Here is a 15045-nt window from a genome sequence, read left to right on the forward strand (position 1 = left end):
TCAATGGAGCTGACGCGGAGCCATCCTCTTCAACCGACGGACTAACGACGAATGAAGGTTCCTTTAAGGGACGTCATCCAAGATGGCGTCCCTTCAATTCCGATTGGCTGATAGAATTCTATCAGCCAATCGGAATTAAGGTAGAAAAAATCTGATTGGCTGATGCAATCAGCCAATGAGATTGAAGTTCAATCCGATTGTCTGATCCAATAAGCCAATCGTATTGAACTTGCATTCTATTGGCTGATCGTAACAGCCAATAGAATGCACGTTCAATACGATTGGCTGATTGGATCAGCCAATCGGATTGAACTTCAATCAGATTGGCTGATTGCATCAGCCAATCAGATTTTTTCTACCTTAATTCCTATTGGCTGATAGAATTCTATCAGCCAATCGGAATTGAAGGGACGCCATCTTGGATGATTTTTTCTACCTTAATTCATATTGGCTGATAGAATTCTATCAGCCAATCGGAATTGAAGGGATGCCATCTTTGATGACAGCAATAAAATCTGATCTGTTTATTTTAGAAAACCTGCATCTTGTGTGTCTCATAATCAGCCATAAATAGATTCGCTAGGGATGGGGCCACATTGGTCCCCATCATGGTTCCTGAGATCTGAAGATAGTATGTTTTCTCGAAGAGAAAGTCATTTTTTGAAAAGCAGTTGGTAAGTAACTCAATCAAAACATATTTGATGGGTCCCACGTTTGTGGGATTACTGTGTATAAGCTGGAGATGTCAAGAGTCACTAGAAGGTCAGTAGCTTTGATGTTAGTGAGTGTGTGATCAATTTGATGAAGGAAGATGAATCCTGTATATATTACTTCATTTGTTTCAACCATGGTTGGAGATGGAAGTCTACAAACTTTGCCAAGGCATCACATAGTGAGTTTTTGATGAATTTCTTGTTTGTCACAGTCGGTTCTCTACACAAAATGTGATATGATTTGTCATCCTTCAGTTGGCATAATTCCTCTTCTCTGTAGTCACAGAGGTCCATCATGACCACGGCATCTCCCTTATCAGCCAGTCTAATCACTATGACTTTATCCTTAGATAAGGTGTCAATGGCTAATCTTTCATTCTTGGTGAGGTTATCACTCACTGTAGGTAGATTCTTTCACCACCCTGCCATTTTCAGAATCCACCTGGATGCAGCGTAGTAGTCAAATGAAGCATTGAGAAAAAAAACACAAAATATTAACGAAAAAACACGTAACTACCCACACGAAATAACAAACAAACCTAACCGCAGCAGGAAATAATAAAAAAACCTAACCGTCCACACAAAGTATTAACAAACACCTAAACCGCCATCCCCCACATTAAAAAATAATAAAGTAATTAACCCCTAATCTGCAAATTAAACAATGCAAATAACATAATTAAAATATTAACCCCTAAACAGCCAACCCCCACATTGCAATAAACCTAATTAACCTATTAACCCCTAAACTTCCAGCCCCCCACATCACAATAAACCTAATTAACCTATTAACCCCCTAAACCATCAACCTCAAAAATGCAATAAACCTAATTAACCTATGAACCCCTAAACCGCCAACCCACCACATTGCAATAAACCTAATTAACCTATTAACTCCTAAACTGCCGATCCCCCACAACGCAAATAACTAATTTAATTACTAAGCCCCCTAACCTAACACCCCTAAATTAACCCCAATTACATAAACTAAGTTACAATTAAAATAAAAAATCCTAACATTAATTTAAAAATAAAACCTAACATTAAATTTAAAAAAAAAAATCTAAATTAAAAAAAATAAAAAAGTCTAAAAATACAGAAAAAAATAAACAAAATTATGAAAAATAAAAAAAATTAAAGCCCTCCCAAAATAAAAGCACCCCCTAATCTAAACTAAACTACCAATAGTCATTAATGGGACTTTTGTAGGGCATTTCCCTAAGTCATACAGCTCTTTTACATTTACGTCCCCCCTAACAATAATCTCCCCACCCACCAAACCCCCCAAAATAAAAAAACCTAACACTAAAAAACCTAAACTACCCATTGCCCCTAAAGGGGCATTTGTATGGGCATTGCCTTTAAAAGGGCATTCAGCTCTTTTACTGCCCTTAAAAAGGGCATTCAGCTCTTTTACAAGGCAATAAAATCCCTCTTAAAAAAAATAAAAATAAAAAACCAACCCTCAGAACAGAAGAACGGTGACCGCGGAGCCATCAAGTGTGGAGATCCTCTTTGTATGATCGTCAATGTACACTGAAGATGGAATGCAAAGTATCCGTTTAAAAATGGGGTACCTTGCATTCCTATTGGTTGAAATTTTGAAGTCAGCCAATAGAATGAGAGCTACTGAAATCTTATTGGCTGATTTGAACAGCCAATAGGATTTCAGTAGCTCTAAATCTATTGGCTGATTTCAAAACTTCAGCCAATACGAATGCAAGGTACCCCAAACTGAATGTGGTATCTTCTATTCAATTTTTAGTGTACGACAGAGATCGAATGAAGAGGAGCCTCCACGCCGCTGAGGACCGCGGCTGAGGACCACCGCTCAGGATCCATGCATTGGGAAAGACCGCTCCGTGCCGCCTTCGCTCCGGATCAAGATAGAAGACGATGTAGCCGCCTGCAAGAAGCCCTTCACCGCCGGACTTCAGGAACGATGAGTACCTATTTGGGACTTAGTCTTAGTTTTTTTTTTATTTTTTGTGGTGGCTTTTTTTTTAGATTAGGGTTTTTTGGGCTGTAAAAGAGCTGATTGCCCTTTTAAGGGAAGTAAAAGAGCTGAATGCCCTTTTAAGTGCAATGCCCATACCAATGACCCTTTAGGGGCAATATGTAGCTTAGGTTTTTTAGACTGAGTTTTTTTAATTTTGCTGTTAGAAGGTAATTGGTACCTAGGCTGTTGGTAGTTTAGTATTAGATTAGGAGCAATTTGCTTTTATTTTTGATAATTTATTTTTTTATTTTTTGTAATTTAGTGTTTATTTTTTTGTAAGTTAGTAAATTGTATTTTATTAATTTAATTTATTTCATTTTATTGTAATGTTAGGTTTTAGTGTATTTATTTTAACTAGGTAGCTAGTAAATAGTTAACTATTTACTAACTAGTCTACCTAGTTAAAATAAATACAAACTTACCTGTGAAATAAAAATAAAACCTAAGATATATACAATATAACTATTCGTTATTTTGTAGCTAGCTTATTTATTTTTTTACAGGTAAGTATGTATTTAGTTTTAAATAGGAATTATTTAGTTAATAATTGTAAGGTTTATTTAGATGTATTTTAATTATATTTAAGTTAGGGGGTGTTAGGCTTAGGGTTAAGTTAGAGTTAGGGTTAGACTTAGGGTTAGGTTTACGTTAGGGTTAGAATTAGGGGTCAATATATTTATGTAGAGTTAGTGATGTGGGAGGTCAGAGGTTTAGGGGTTAATAATTTAGTTTAGTATATTACTTTGTTGGGGGGCTTGCGGTTTAGTGGTTAATAGGTTTATTAAAGCGGAGGTGTGGATGAACGGCAGATTAGGGGTTAATAATATTTAAATAATGTTTGCCATGCGGGAGGGATGCGGTTTAGGGGTTAATAGTTTATTATAGTAGCGACAATGTCGGGGAGTGGCGGAATAGGGGTTAATAAATTATAATAGTGGCGGCGAGGTCCGGAGTGGCAGATTAGGGGTTAAATTACATTTATTATAGTGTTTGGGATGCGGGAGGGCCTCGGTTTATGGGTTAATATGTAGTTTATGGGTGTTTAGTGCACTTTTAAACACTTTAATTATGAATTTCATGCTACAGCTTTGTAACTTAAAACTCATAACTACTGACTTTAGATGGCGGTACGGATCTTGTCAGTATAGGGTTTACCGCTCACTTTTTAGCCTCCCAGTAAAACTCGTAATACCGGTGCTATGGGAGTCCCATTGAAAAAAGACTTTTTAAAAAGTGCGGTACTGACGTTGCGTGACGGCCATAAAGGTGTGCGGTACACCTATACCTACAAGACTTGTAATAGCAGCGTTATGAAGCATAACGCTGCTTTTTCACTCATGACGCAAAACTCGTAATCTAGCTGAATGTTTTTAAGAAATTTGTATTCAATTAGATAAAAGCATTGATTAGCGCTGCGGAATCTGTTGGTGCTCTACAAATAACCGATAATAATAATAAAATAATAATGATGGTAAATATGTTAGTAAGCATTATTTACTTCACAAACACATTTCATATTTAATTAAAGGGTCCTTGTAAACAAAAACATTTATTTGTGCATATGAAACAGTAACTAAATATGTAAATGTTTTGGTTGATAAAAATGAAATAAAAATGTTATATGTTAGAATTGATGCTAGTTTGTTGCAGACGTTACTATTTATTCTCATAGGCTGACAAGGGCAATACCCATAGCTACACACAACTTTAACAAGTAGAAGTAACACATTTCAAAATAACTTATTTTTCATGGAACAAAGTAAAAAGCTGCAAGTTTTGCAAAGAGTCTTGTGGAGAGAGTCATTTTTAATTTTTAAGTATTTTGATTTCCTGTTTTCAGCTCATTTGTGTAAAATCTGCAGTGTTTGAATGGGCTTTGTGTCTGATCTAGTCTCAAATGTATCCAATTTGCATCCAATTGATCAGATTTGTAATTATTTATTTCTCTCTCATACATATTTTTTTTTTTCATGTTTCCCTTAAAAGGGGCATGGAACCAAACAGGTTATTTTGTGATTCAGATAGAGCATGCAATTGTAAACAACATTCTACTTTATTTCTAGTATCAATTTGTCTTTCTTCTCTTTGTATATTTTGTTAAACAGCAGGGATGTAAGCTCAGGAGCATGCACATGACTAGAGCACTATATGGCAGCAGTTTTCCAATATTGTTATACATTTGCAAGAGCAGTAGATGGCAGCACTATTTCCTGCCATGTAGGGCTACAGACACCTACCTATGTATCTCTTAAACAATGAATACCATGAGAACAAAGCAAATTAGATAACAGAAGTAAATTTATAATGGTATGCTCTGTTGGAATGACAAAATAATATTTTGGGTTTCCTGTCTCTTTAACTAAGAACTTTTGTTTGCACTTCTACAATGACAGCAATTGTTTCAATCTTAGTACAGCTTACCATATAAACTGACTTTGAAGACTATTATCATTTTTTACTCAGATGTATATATATATATATATATATAGCAAAACACCAACAATTATGTAATTAGTTTATCTTGAATGGTTGACTGAGATGGAATACATTTCATGCTTTCAGACCATTAAGTAAAGGTTAAGATAAAAAAAAGTTTTGGTTTCTGTATGTTTTATTTCATTTAACCTTTTCTTGCAGGAGTATCTTGAAAGCTTTTTAGTTTGCCATTAAATATCAATTTTGCGTTGCATTCCCTTTTTACATGAAAAAAAGATTATACTCTATTCTGACAACAGTAGCTCAAAAAAGGCTTTATTGATGTTATTACATTAGACTCCCTAGTACGTTAAAATTACCCTAACATTGCTTAAAATTGCACTACCTTGGAACATAGAAATATAAAGATAAGCTGTATACTCCAGAGGCAGCTTTTACTTTTCTACGTTTTCAAAATATTGAATTTGAATAAAATGCATAATAGCATAACATTCTTTTAACCTTAAAAGTTTATCTAGTAGATAAAGAACACACTGGGAAAAAGTATAATTTGCACCGTAAATATAAAGCCCTCTGTACTCCTTAACTTATTGTGTTCTTGACGTATAGATCTGTCCTATTGTACCTTTGCAGCGCAGGTATGCAGAACTCCCAATTATCTCGCTGCTTTGTTTTATGCTTGGTGTTCTGCCTCATTGTCCTTCTCAGAGCATTCCTTTTTCATGAAGAGATGAGTAACTGCCTCAGTTCTGTTCAGGCCCACCCTTAACCTTCTAATGTTAAAAAAGAAAGAAGAAGGTGGTGCCTAGGGCAGTCTGGTGTTTAGATGGAAACTATTAACTAATATCAATATATATCTATAAAAAGTGCAAATGTAGCAATTGCTCTTGGATTCAATAAAATATATTTAATAACACATTAAGCAATACATAAAACAAACATTTATGACACCGGTGTCCAATGCAAAAGAAAATATATACACACACACATATATATATATATATATATATATATATATATATATATATATCTTGGATTTAAAATAACATTGATTAGAGGTCAATATGTCTCTATATTGGTGGGTATAGTTAGTCCAATATTACTGGCTGATATGCTTGAACAATAATTAATCCAAAAGTCGGATCGTATCTTGAAGATTATGAACTTTTTCTGTCAAAGATATATTCAGTGGTAGCTACAATATAACTTGTACCTTGTTTCGTAAGTATTTATCTTACTTTGTAGCCATTTCTGCTGTGGTATCTTATTCACAACAAGTCGTATCTTACTTTGTAGCCGCTTCTCCTGCAGTGTTTTACTCACAACAGGCAATGGATTTCCTCTGTTAGTCCCGTTGGATTTCCTCCGTTAATCACGTGGGCAACTGTATCCAATCGCTCTGTGGTTAGATGATTTGATAGTGTGCGCACTGTTTGAATTGAAGACAGTTTCATCCTATACTCCTACCGCTATTCCTCATACATCCTCTGCACTCCTCTTAGGGTAACTAGCAGGGTTGATGCAGCTGTTCTGGGAGTCAATAGGTTTCACAACAATGTTCTCAGCTGGTGTTAATCGATATCATCTACGCGTTTCAGCTCGTAGGCAGCCTTTGTCAAGATGTCCAATAGCCAGCTGATCATCCTTTTTATGGCATTCTCAATTAACCCCTTTATGTCCAAATCCATAAATTAGCATATTCATCATGGCGAATTGTTCATTTATTTGAGACACATATTTAACTTGATTAAAATACACTATAACTAAAAGTAATTAATACTAAGAAAGACAGTTTAAAATCCTGATTTAATTTAATCATATACAGATTATGTCTAACATATGATTTATATGAGTCACAGTGATTTCATGTTAGTAGGAAAATAGAGTGATTTCATGTACGTGGAAAAAAAATTCTTATTCGTCCTTGCTGTTTAAGAACTAATCATAAGCTAAGAATGAGCAAATAGAAGATGTAAAAAATGTATATAACATTTTTAAAGAAATATGAAAAAAATATATAAAAATGTCTATAAATGTACATATATGGGGTTATTCTCTTAATAAAAATATGATGATGATATATGGGGTTATTCTCTTAAAAATATGATGCAAATCCACCTATATCAGGCAATTAAGATCCAACTCACTGTTCAAACCTAAAGGGAACAAAGTACCAAAACTATATTTAAATTCAGCCTCATTCATGAGTAATTTCTGTTCCATATTTAATTTTCTACTATATTTTTTAATTTTATGAACCCACCAGTATTTCATTGATTCAACTCGACTATGATGTTTTTCTTTAAAATGCCTATGTAAGACTGCATCTTCTCTTTCATGTTCTATAGCCAATATATGCTCTCTAATCCTATCTTTTATTTTTCTGCTAGTTTATCCAAAATACTTCACATTGCATTCACATTGGATCATATATATTATGTTTTTTTTTCTGATTTAATGCTCTTTATCTTTTTACTAAATTTACAAGATTTGCAATCATAACACGGAAATAAACTTTCTATCTTATATCTTTTTAAACCTCTGTTTTCTTTTTCTTTCTTTTTCTTATATTTACTTGGGGCTAATAGGTTCTTAAAATTCATTTATTTTAGCTGGCTCATAACCCCTTTGTTCACATTTCTCTACCAGAATTTTTGATTGTTCTACATAGCTGGATAGGTCAGAACAATTCTTCCTAATCCTTAGCAATTGCCCTCTAGGTAGATTTATTTTCCAGTTTTCATGATGACAACTTCTGGAATCAATATAATTATTAGAGTCGACCTTCTTAAAAAAAATTCTGGTTTTTATTTATTCATCAATAATTTCTAATTCTATATCCAAAAAATGTATCTTATACTGACTATACTCATGTGAAATTCAAGCCAAATCAATTTTTATTATAGGGGCCGTATGGAAGGGGCCGTATGGAACTTGATGCCTCATGTTTCTGGCGAGCCTTTGGGCTCACCAGAAACACAAGATATGAAGCAGCAGTCTAAAGACTGCTGATTCATAACCTGTCCGCCTGCTCTGAGGCGACGGACAGACATCTTAGAAAATCAACCCAATCAAATACGATCGGGTTGATTGACACCACCTGCTAGTGGCCGATTCGCCACAAATCTGCAGGGGGGCGGTATTTCACCAGCAGTTCACCAGAACTGCTGGTGCAATGATAAATGCAGAGAGAGTATGCTGTCGGCATTTATCGATGTGCAGCAGACATGATCCGCAATATCGGATCATGTCCGCTCGCACGTTCTCAAATAGGCCCCTAAGTCTTCTCTCCAAATCAGGAACATGTCATCAATGTAGCGCTTATAGAACACAAGGTTCGCACCCCACGCAGAATTTTCATGAACATTTTCTTTAAATTCTCCCATAAAACAAGTTGGCGTAACTGGGTGCAAACTTTGTGCTCATCGCTGTCCCTTTTATCTGGAGGTAGAAATTATTCTCAAATTTAAAGTAGTTCTTTTTAGTATACATTCTATACATTGTAAAATAAAATTTCTTTGACTATCAGACATATTTTCATCTCTCTTTATACACGACTTGATGGCTTTTACCCCCAATTCATGATCTATATTAGTATATAGGGCACTAACATCACATGTTACTAGTACAAAGTTACTTTCCCATCTTATTTATTTTGAAAAATTAAGAAAACGTGTTGAATCAAAAAGTTATGATTAAAGATTGTTAACATATTATCAATGTATTGTGATAAATTTGATCTAATGGAGTCAATGCCTGAAATAATAGGATGGCCTTGAGGATTATTATGATTCTTTTGTATTTTTCTTCTCTCTGATGGTTTACATAATTTTTTTCTCTATTAAAACAACCTCTATTCTCTTGTTTCCCTCTATTATCGTCCCATTGGTAATTGTTAGGAATTCTTCCTTGTCTTTCCCTTCTTTGGTCTCTATAGTGATAGTTTTGTATATATGCACCTAAATTACGAGTTCTGCGTTAGCCTTAAAAAGAAGTGTGGTAAGGGGTCCTAACGCTGCTTTATATCTAACGCTGGTATTACAAGTCAGGCAGGAAAGGGTCTTTTTTCTGTGACTCGAGGCTACCGCAAATCCCCTTACGTCAATTGCGCATCCTATCTTTTCTATGGGATTTTCTTAATCCCGGTATTACAAGTCTTGGAAGAAGTGAGCGGTAGAGCCTCTACCGCCAAGACTCCAACTGCAAAAAAAAGTCAGTAGTTAAGAGTTTTATGGGCTAACGCCGGAACATAAAGCTCTTAACTACAGTGCTAAAAGTACACTAACACCCATAAACTACCTATGAACCCCTAAACCGAGGCCCCCCCACATCGCAAACCCTATAATAACATTTTTTAACCCCTAATCTTCTGACCAGACACTGCCGCCACCTACATTATACCTATGAACCCCTAATCTGCTGTCCCTAACATCGCCGACACCTATATTATATTTATTACCCCCTAATCTGCCCCCCCCCAACCTCGCTGCCACCTACCTACACTTATTAACCCCTAATCTGCCGACCGGACATCACCGCCACTATAATAAATGTATTAACCCCTAAACCGCCACACTCCCGCCTCACAAACACTATAATAAATCTTATTAACCCCTAATCTGCCCTCCCTAACATCGCTGACACCTACCTACAATTATTAACCCCTAATCTGCCGCCCCCAACGTCGCCGCTACTATAATAAATGTATTAACCCCTAAACCTAAGTCTAACCCTAACAACCCCCTAAGTTAAATATAATTTAAATAAAACAAAATAAATTTACTTTAATTAAATAAATTATTCCTATTTAAAACTAAATACCTATAAAATAAACCCTAATATAGCTACAATATAACTAATAGTTACATTGTAGCTATTTTAGGGTTTATATTTATTTTATAGGCAACTTTGTATTTATTTTAACTAGGTACAATAGCTATTAAATAGTTAATAACTATTTAATAGCTACCTAGTTAAAATAATTACAATATTACCTGTAAAATAAATCCTAACCTAAGTTACAATTACACCTAACACTACACTATCAATAAATTAATTAAATAAAGTAACTACAATTATCTAAACTCAAATACAATTAAATAAACTAAACTATAGTACAAAAACAAACAAACACTAAATTACAAAAAATAAAAAAAATTACAAGAATTTTAATCTAATTACACCTAATCTAAGCCCCCTAATAAAATAAAAAAGTCCCCCAAAATAATAAAATGCCCTACCCTATACTAAATTACAAAGTAATCAGCTCTTTTACCAGCCCTTAAAAGGGCTTTTTGTGGGGCATCGCCCAAAAGTAATCAGCTCTTTTACCTGTAATAAAAAAATAGAACCCCCCCCAACATTACAACCCACACACCCCTACTCTAAAACCACCCAATCCCCCCTTAAAAAAACCTAACACTACCCCCCTGAAGATCACCCTACCTTGAGCCGTGTTCAGCCAGCCGGCCACCGATGGAACAGAAGAGGACATCCGGACCGGCAGAAGTCTTCATCCTATCCGGGCAGAAGAGGACATCCAGACTGGCAGACATCTTCATCCAGGCGGCATCTTCTATCTTCATCCTTCCAGAGCGGAGCGGAGCCATCTTCTATCCAGCTGACGCAGAGCCATCCTCTTCTTCCAACGGACTAACGACGAATGAAGGTTCCTTTAAATTACATCATCCAAGATGGCGTCCCTTGAATTCCGATTAGCTGATAGGATTTGACCTTGCATTCTATTGGCTCATCCAATCAGCCAATTGGATTGAACTTCAATCTGATTGGCTGATTAAATCAACCAATCAGATTTTTCCTACCTTAATTCCGATTGGCTGATAGAATCCTTTCAGCCAATTGGAATTCGAGGGACGCCATCTTGGATGACGTCATTTAAAGGAACCTTAATTCGTCATTAGTCCGTTGGAAGAAGAGGATGGCTCCGCGTCGGCTGGATAGAAGATGGCTCCGCTCCGGAAGGATGAAGATAGAAGATGCCGCCTGGATGAAGATGTCTGCCAGTCCGGATGTCCTCTTCTGCCCGGATAGGATGAAGACTTCTGCCGGTCCGGATGTCCTCTTCTGTTCCATCGGTGGCCGGCTGGCTGAACACGGCTCAAGGTAGGGTGATCTTCAGGGGGGTAGTGTTAGGTCTTTTAAAGAGGGGATTGGGTGGTTTTAGAGTAGGGGTGTGTGGGTGGTGGGATTGTATTTTTTTATACAGGTAAAAGAGCTGATTACTTTGGGGCAATGCCCCGCAAAAAGCCCTTTTAAGGGATGGTAAAAGAGCTGATTACTTTGTAATTTAATATAGGGTAGGGCATTTTATTATTTTGGGGGGCTTTTTTATTTTATTAGGGGGCTTAGATTAGGTGTAATAAGATTAAAATTTTTGTTATTTTTTTTTATTTTTTGTAATTTAGTGTTTGTTTTTTTTGTACTATAGTTTAGTTTATTTAATTGTATTTGAGTTTACATAATTGTAGTTAATTTATTTAATTAATTTATTAATAGTGTACTGTTAGGTGTAATTGTAACTTAGGTTAGGATTTATTTTACAGGTAATATTGTAATTGTTTTAACTAGGTAGCTATTAAATAGTTATTAACTATTTAATAGCTATTGTACCTAGTTAAAATAAATACAAAGTTGCCTGTACAATAAATATAAACCCTAAAATAGCTACAATGCAATTATTAGTTATATTGTAGCTATATTAGGGTTTATTTTATAGGTAAGTATTTAGTTTTAAATAGGAATCATTTATTTAATTATAGTAAATTTATTTTGTTTTATTTAAATTATATTTAATTTAGGGGGGTGTTAGGGTTAGGGTTAGACGTAGGTTTAGCGGTTAATAACTTTATTACAGTAGCGGCGACGTTAGGGGCGGCAGATTAGGGGTTAATAATTGTAGGTAGGTGGCAGCAATGTTAGGGAGGGCAGATTAGGGGTTAATAAAATTTATTCTAGTGTTTGCTAGGCGGGAGTGTAGCGGTTTAGGGGTTAATACATTTATTATAGTGGCGCAATGTCTGGTCGGCATATTAGGGGTTAATAAGTGTTGGTAGGTGGTGGAAACATTGGGGGGGACAGATTAGGGGTTAATACATATAATGTAGGTTTCAGCAGAGACAGCAGATTAAGGGTTCATAGCTATAATGTAGGTAGCGGCGGTGTCCGGAGTGGCAGATTAGGGGTTAATAGTATAATGCAGGTGTCAGCGATAGTGGGGGTGGCAGATTAGGGGTTAATAAGTGTTAAGTTAGGGGTGTTTAGACTCGGGGTTCATGTTAGGGTGTTAGGTGTAGATTTAGAAAGTGTTTTCCATAGGAAACAATGGAGCTGAGTTAGGAGCTGAACGCTGCTTTTTTGCAGGTGTTAGTTTTTTTTCCAGCCATCTCAGCCCCATTGTTTCCTATGGGGAAATCGTGCACAATCACATTTTTCCAGCTTGAGAGTTGAAGGGAAGCTAAATTTGGATCAACGCTCCCTTTTCTGAGGCTAACGCAGCCATTCAGACAACTCGTAATACCAGCGTTGGCTTAAGGGTGCGCTGAAAAAAAAAGGCTCGTTAGCACCATGGGTCGTTACCGACAAAACTCGTAATCTAGGCGATGGTTTGTTATATTGTTATCTCTATAATTTTTCGTTCTTTTATAGAAATAATTTCTCCTATCTCTAAAAAAGTATTGTTGTTCATTTTGTCTATTTCTTCCATTTATATTGGTCCAATTGGTGTTTATTGGCTTATCCTCTCTTCTGTAATATGTGTTTAATTGGTTTGAATCTAATCTTTGTCTTGATATTATTGTTTAATCTCTCTGCTTGTTGTCTTCTTGTGCTTGTAATATCTCAACTCTATTTTTGCTAAATAATATATTATTTAACAAAACCCAGAAAACAGCTATATCATGAACCTATAAAGAAAGCATAGAACAGAGGAGCACATCATGTGTAGATCAGCATATTCAAACATGAGCATGTAGACATTCAACCCAAATCAGTACTCACATTTGATATACTGTAAGTACACTTATGCACTGGTAGGAACAGGCTGAGGTATACAAGTGTGGTCCAAAGCACTACAGAAGTTGGTGACTCCAGGTGCTCAGGTGCAATGCAGTGATAGGTAGATCATTCAAAAAGGTGCTTCCACTAGGCTTGTAGTTATAAGAATGGTTTATTAAAAACACTTTAAAAACAATCAAGCAGTGGACATAGAGGGCATGTAAAATATACTCCCTATCTATGCAATGCGTTTCTCGGCTTTGTTACCAGCCGTTTTCTCAGGCATAAAGCACCTTACTACAAACACATCATTTTAAAAGCAAGTGTGGCCAGTTGGCAAGTTGATATCGCCAATTAGGGGAGTGTAAACACACCAGAGTCCCTAATGGATCATTAATTAGTAAATGGAAACCACAAAAAATATAAAAATGTCACATTAAACATATCTCAGAACAGAAGTTACAACCTATGTACAACATTCATAACTAAATGGTAAATATTAGAACATTGTCCCTTTAAGAGATTCTAGAAACATATTTTCATATAATGTTACAATTTCAAATGAAATATTGACACCTGTGATAGTCCTTGTATCCTATTTAGTATTGAATACATGCACATCTCAGATGGCTTTTTCCCAATTATTATAAACTAGTCCTAAAGCCTGTGCACATAAGCCATTTCTTGCAGTACAGCAGTCTCACCCGTTGCTCTCTCTTTACCCCCTCTCTTTTGCTTTCTCTTTACCCCCTATCTTTTGCTCTCTCTCCCCCTCTCTTTTTCTGTATCTCCCTCCCTGTCTTTTGCTCTCTCTCTCTCCCACTTTCTCTTTTGCTCTCTCTCTCTTTCTCCCCCTCTCTTTTGCTCTCTTTCTCTCCCCCTCTCTTTTGTGCTCTCTCTCACCCCTCTCTTTTGCTCTCTCTCCCCCTCTCTATTGCTGTCTCTCCCCCCTCTCTTTTGTTCTCTTTCTCTCCCCCTCTCTTCTGCTCTCTCTCCCCCCTCTCTTTTGCTGTCTCTCCCCCACCTCTCTTTTGCTCTCATTTTCTCCCCTTCTCTTTTGCTCTCTCTCTCCCCCTTCTCTTTTGCTCTCTCTCCCCCTCTCTTTTGCTTTGTCTCCCCTCCTCTCTTTTGCTCTGTCTCTCTTTCCCCCTTTCTCTTTTGCTCTCTCTCTCTCCCCCTCTCTTTTGCTCTCTTTCTCTCCCCCTCTCTTTTGCAATCTCTCTCCCCCTGTCTTTTGCTCTCTCTCTCCCTCTATTTTGCTCTCTCTCCCCTTTCTTTTGCTCTCTCTCTCCCCCTCTCTTTTGCTCTTTCTCCCCTCTGTTTTGCTCTTTCTCTCCCCTCTCTTTTGCTCTCTCTCCCCCTCTATTTTACTCTCTCTCTCCCCCTCTCTTTTGCTCTCTTTCTCTTCCCCTCTCTTTTGCTCTCTTTTCCCCTCTCTTTTGCTCTCTCTCCCCCTCTATTTTACTCCCTCTCCCCCCTCTCTTTTGCTCTCTCTCTCCCCCTCTCTTTTGCTCTTTCTCCCATCTGTTTTGCTCTCTCTCTCCCCTCTCTTTTGCTCTCTCTCCCCCCTCTCTTTTGCTCTCCCTCTCCCCTCTCTTTTGCTCTCTCTCCCCCTCTCTTTTGTTCTCTTTCTCTCCCCCTCTCTTCTGCTCTCTCTCCCCCCTCTCTTTTGCTGTCTCTCCCCACCTCTCTTTTGCTCTCTTTCTCCCCCCTTCTCTTTTGCTCTCTCTCTCCCCCCTCTCTTTTGCTCTCTCTCCCCCTCTCTTTTGCTTTGCCTCCCCTCCTCTCTTTTGCTTTGCCTCCCCTCCTCTCTTTTGCTCTATCTCTCTCTCCCCCTTTCTTTTTTGCTCTCTCTCTCCCCCTCTTTTTTGCTCTCTTTCTCTC

This window comes from Bombina bombina, chromosome 5 (assembly GCF_027579735.1).
Source record: "Bombina bombina isolate aBomBom1 chromosome 5, aBomBom1.pri, whole genome shotgun sequence".
Taxonomy (NCBI): Eukaryota; Metazoa; Chordata; class Amphibia; order Anura; family Bombinatoridae; genus Bombina; species Bombina bombina.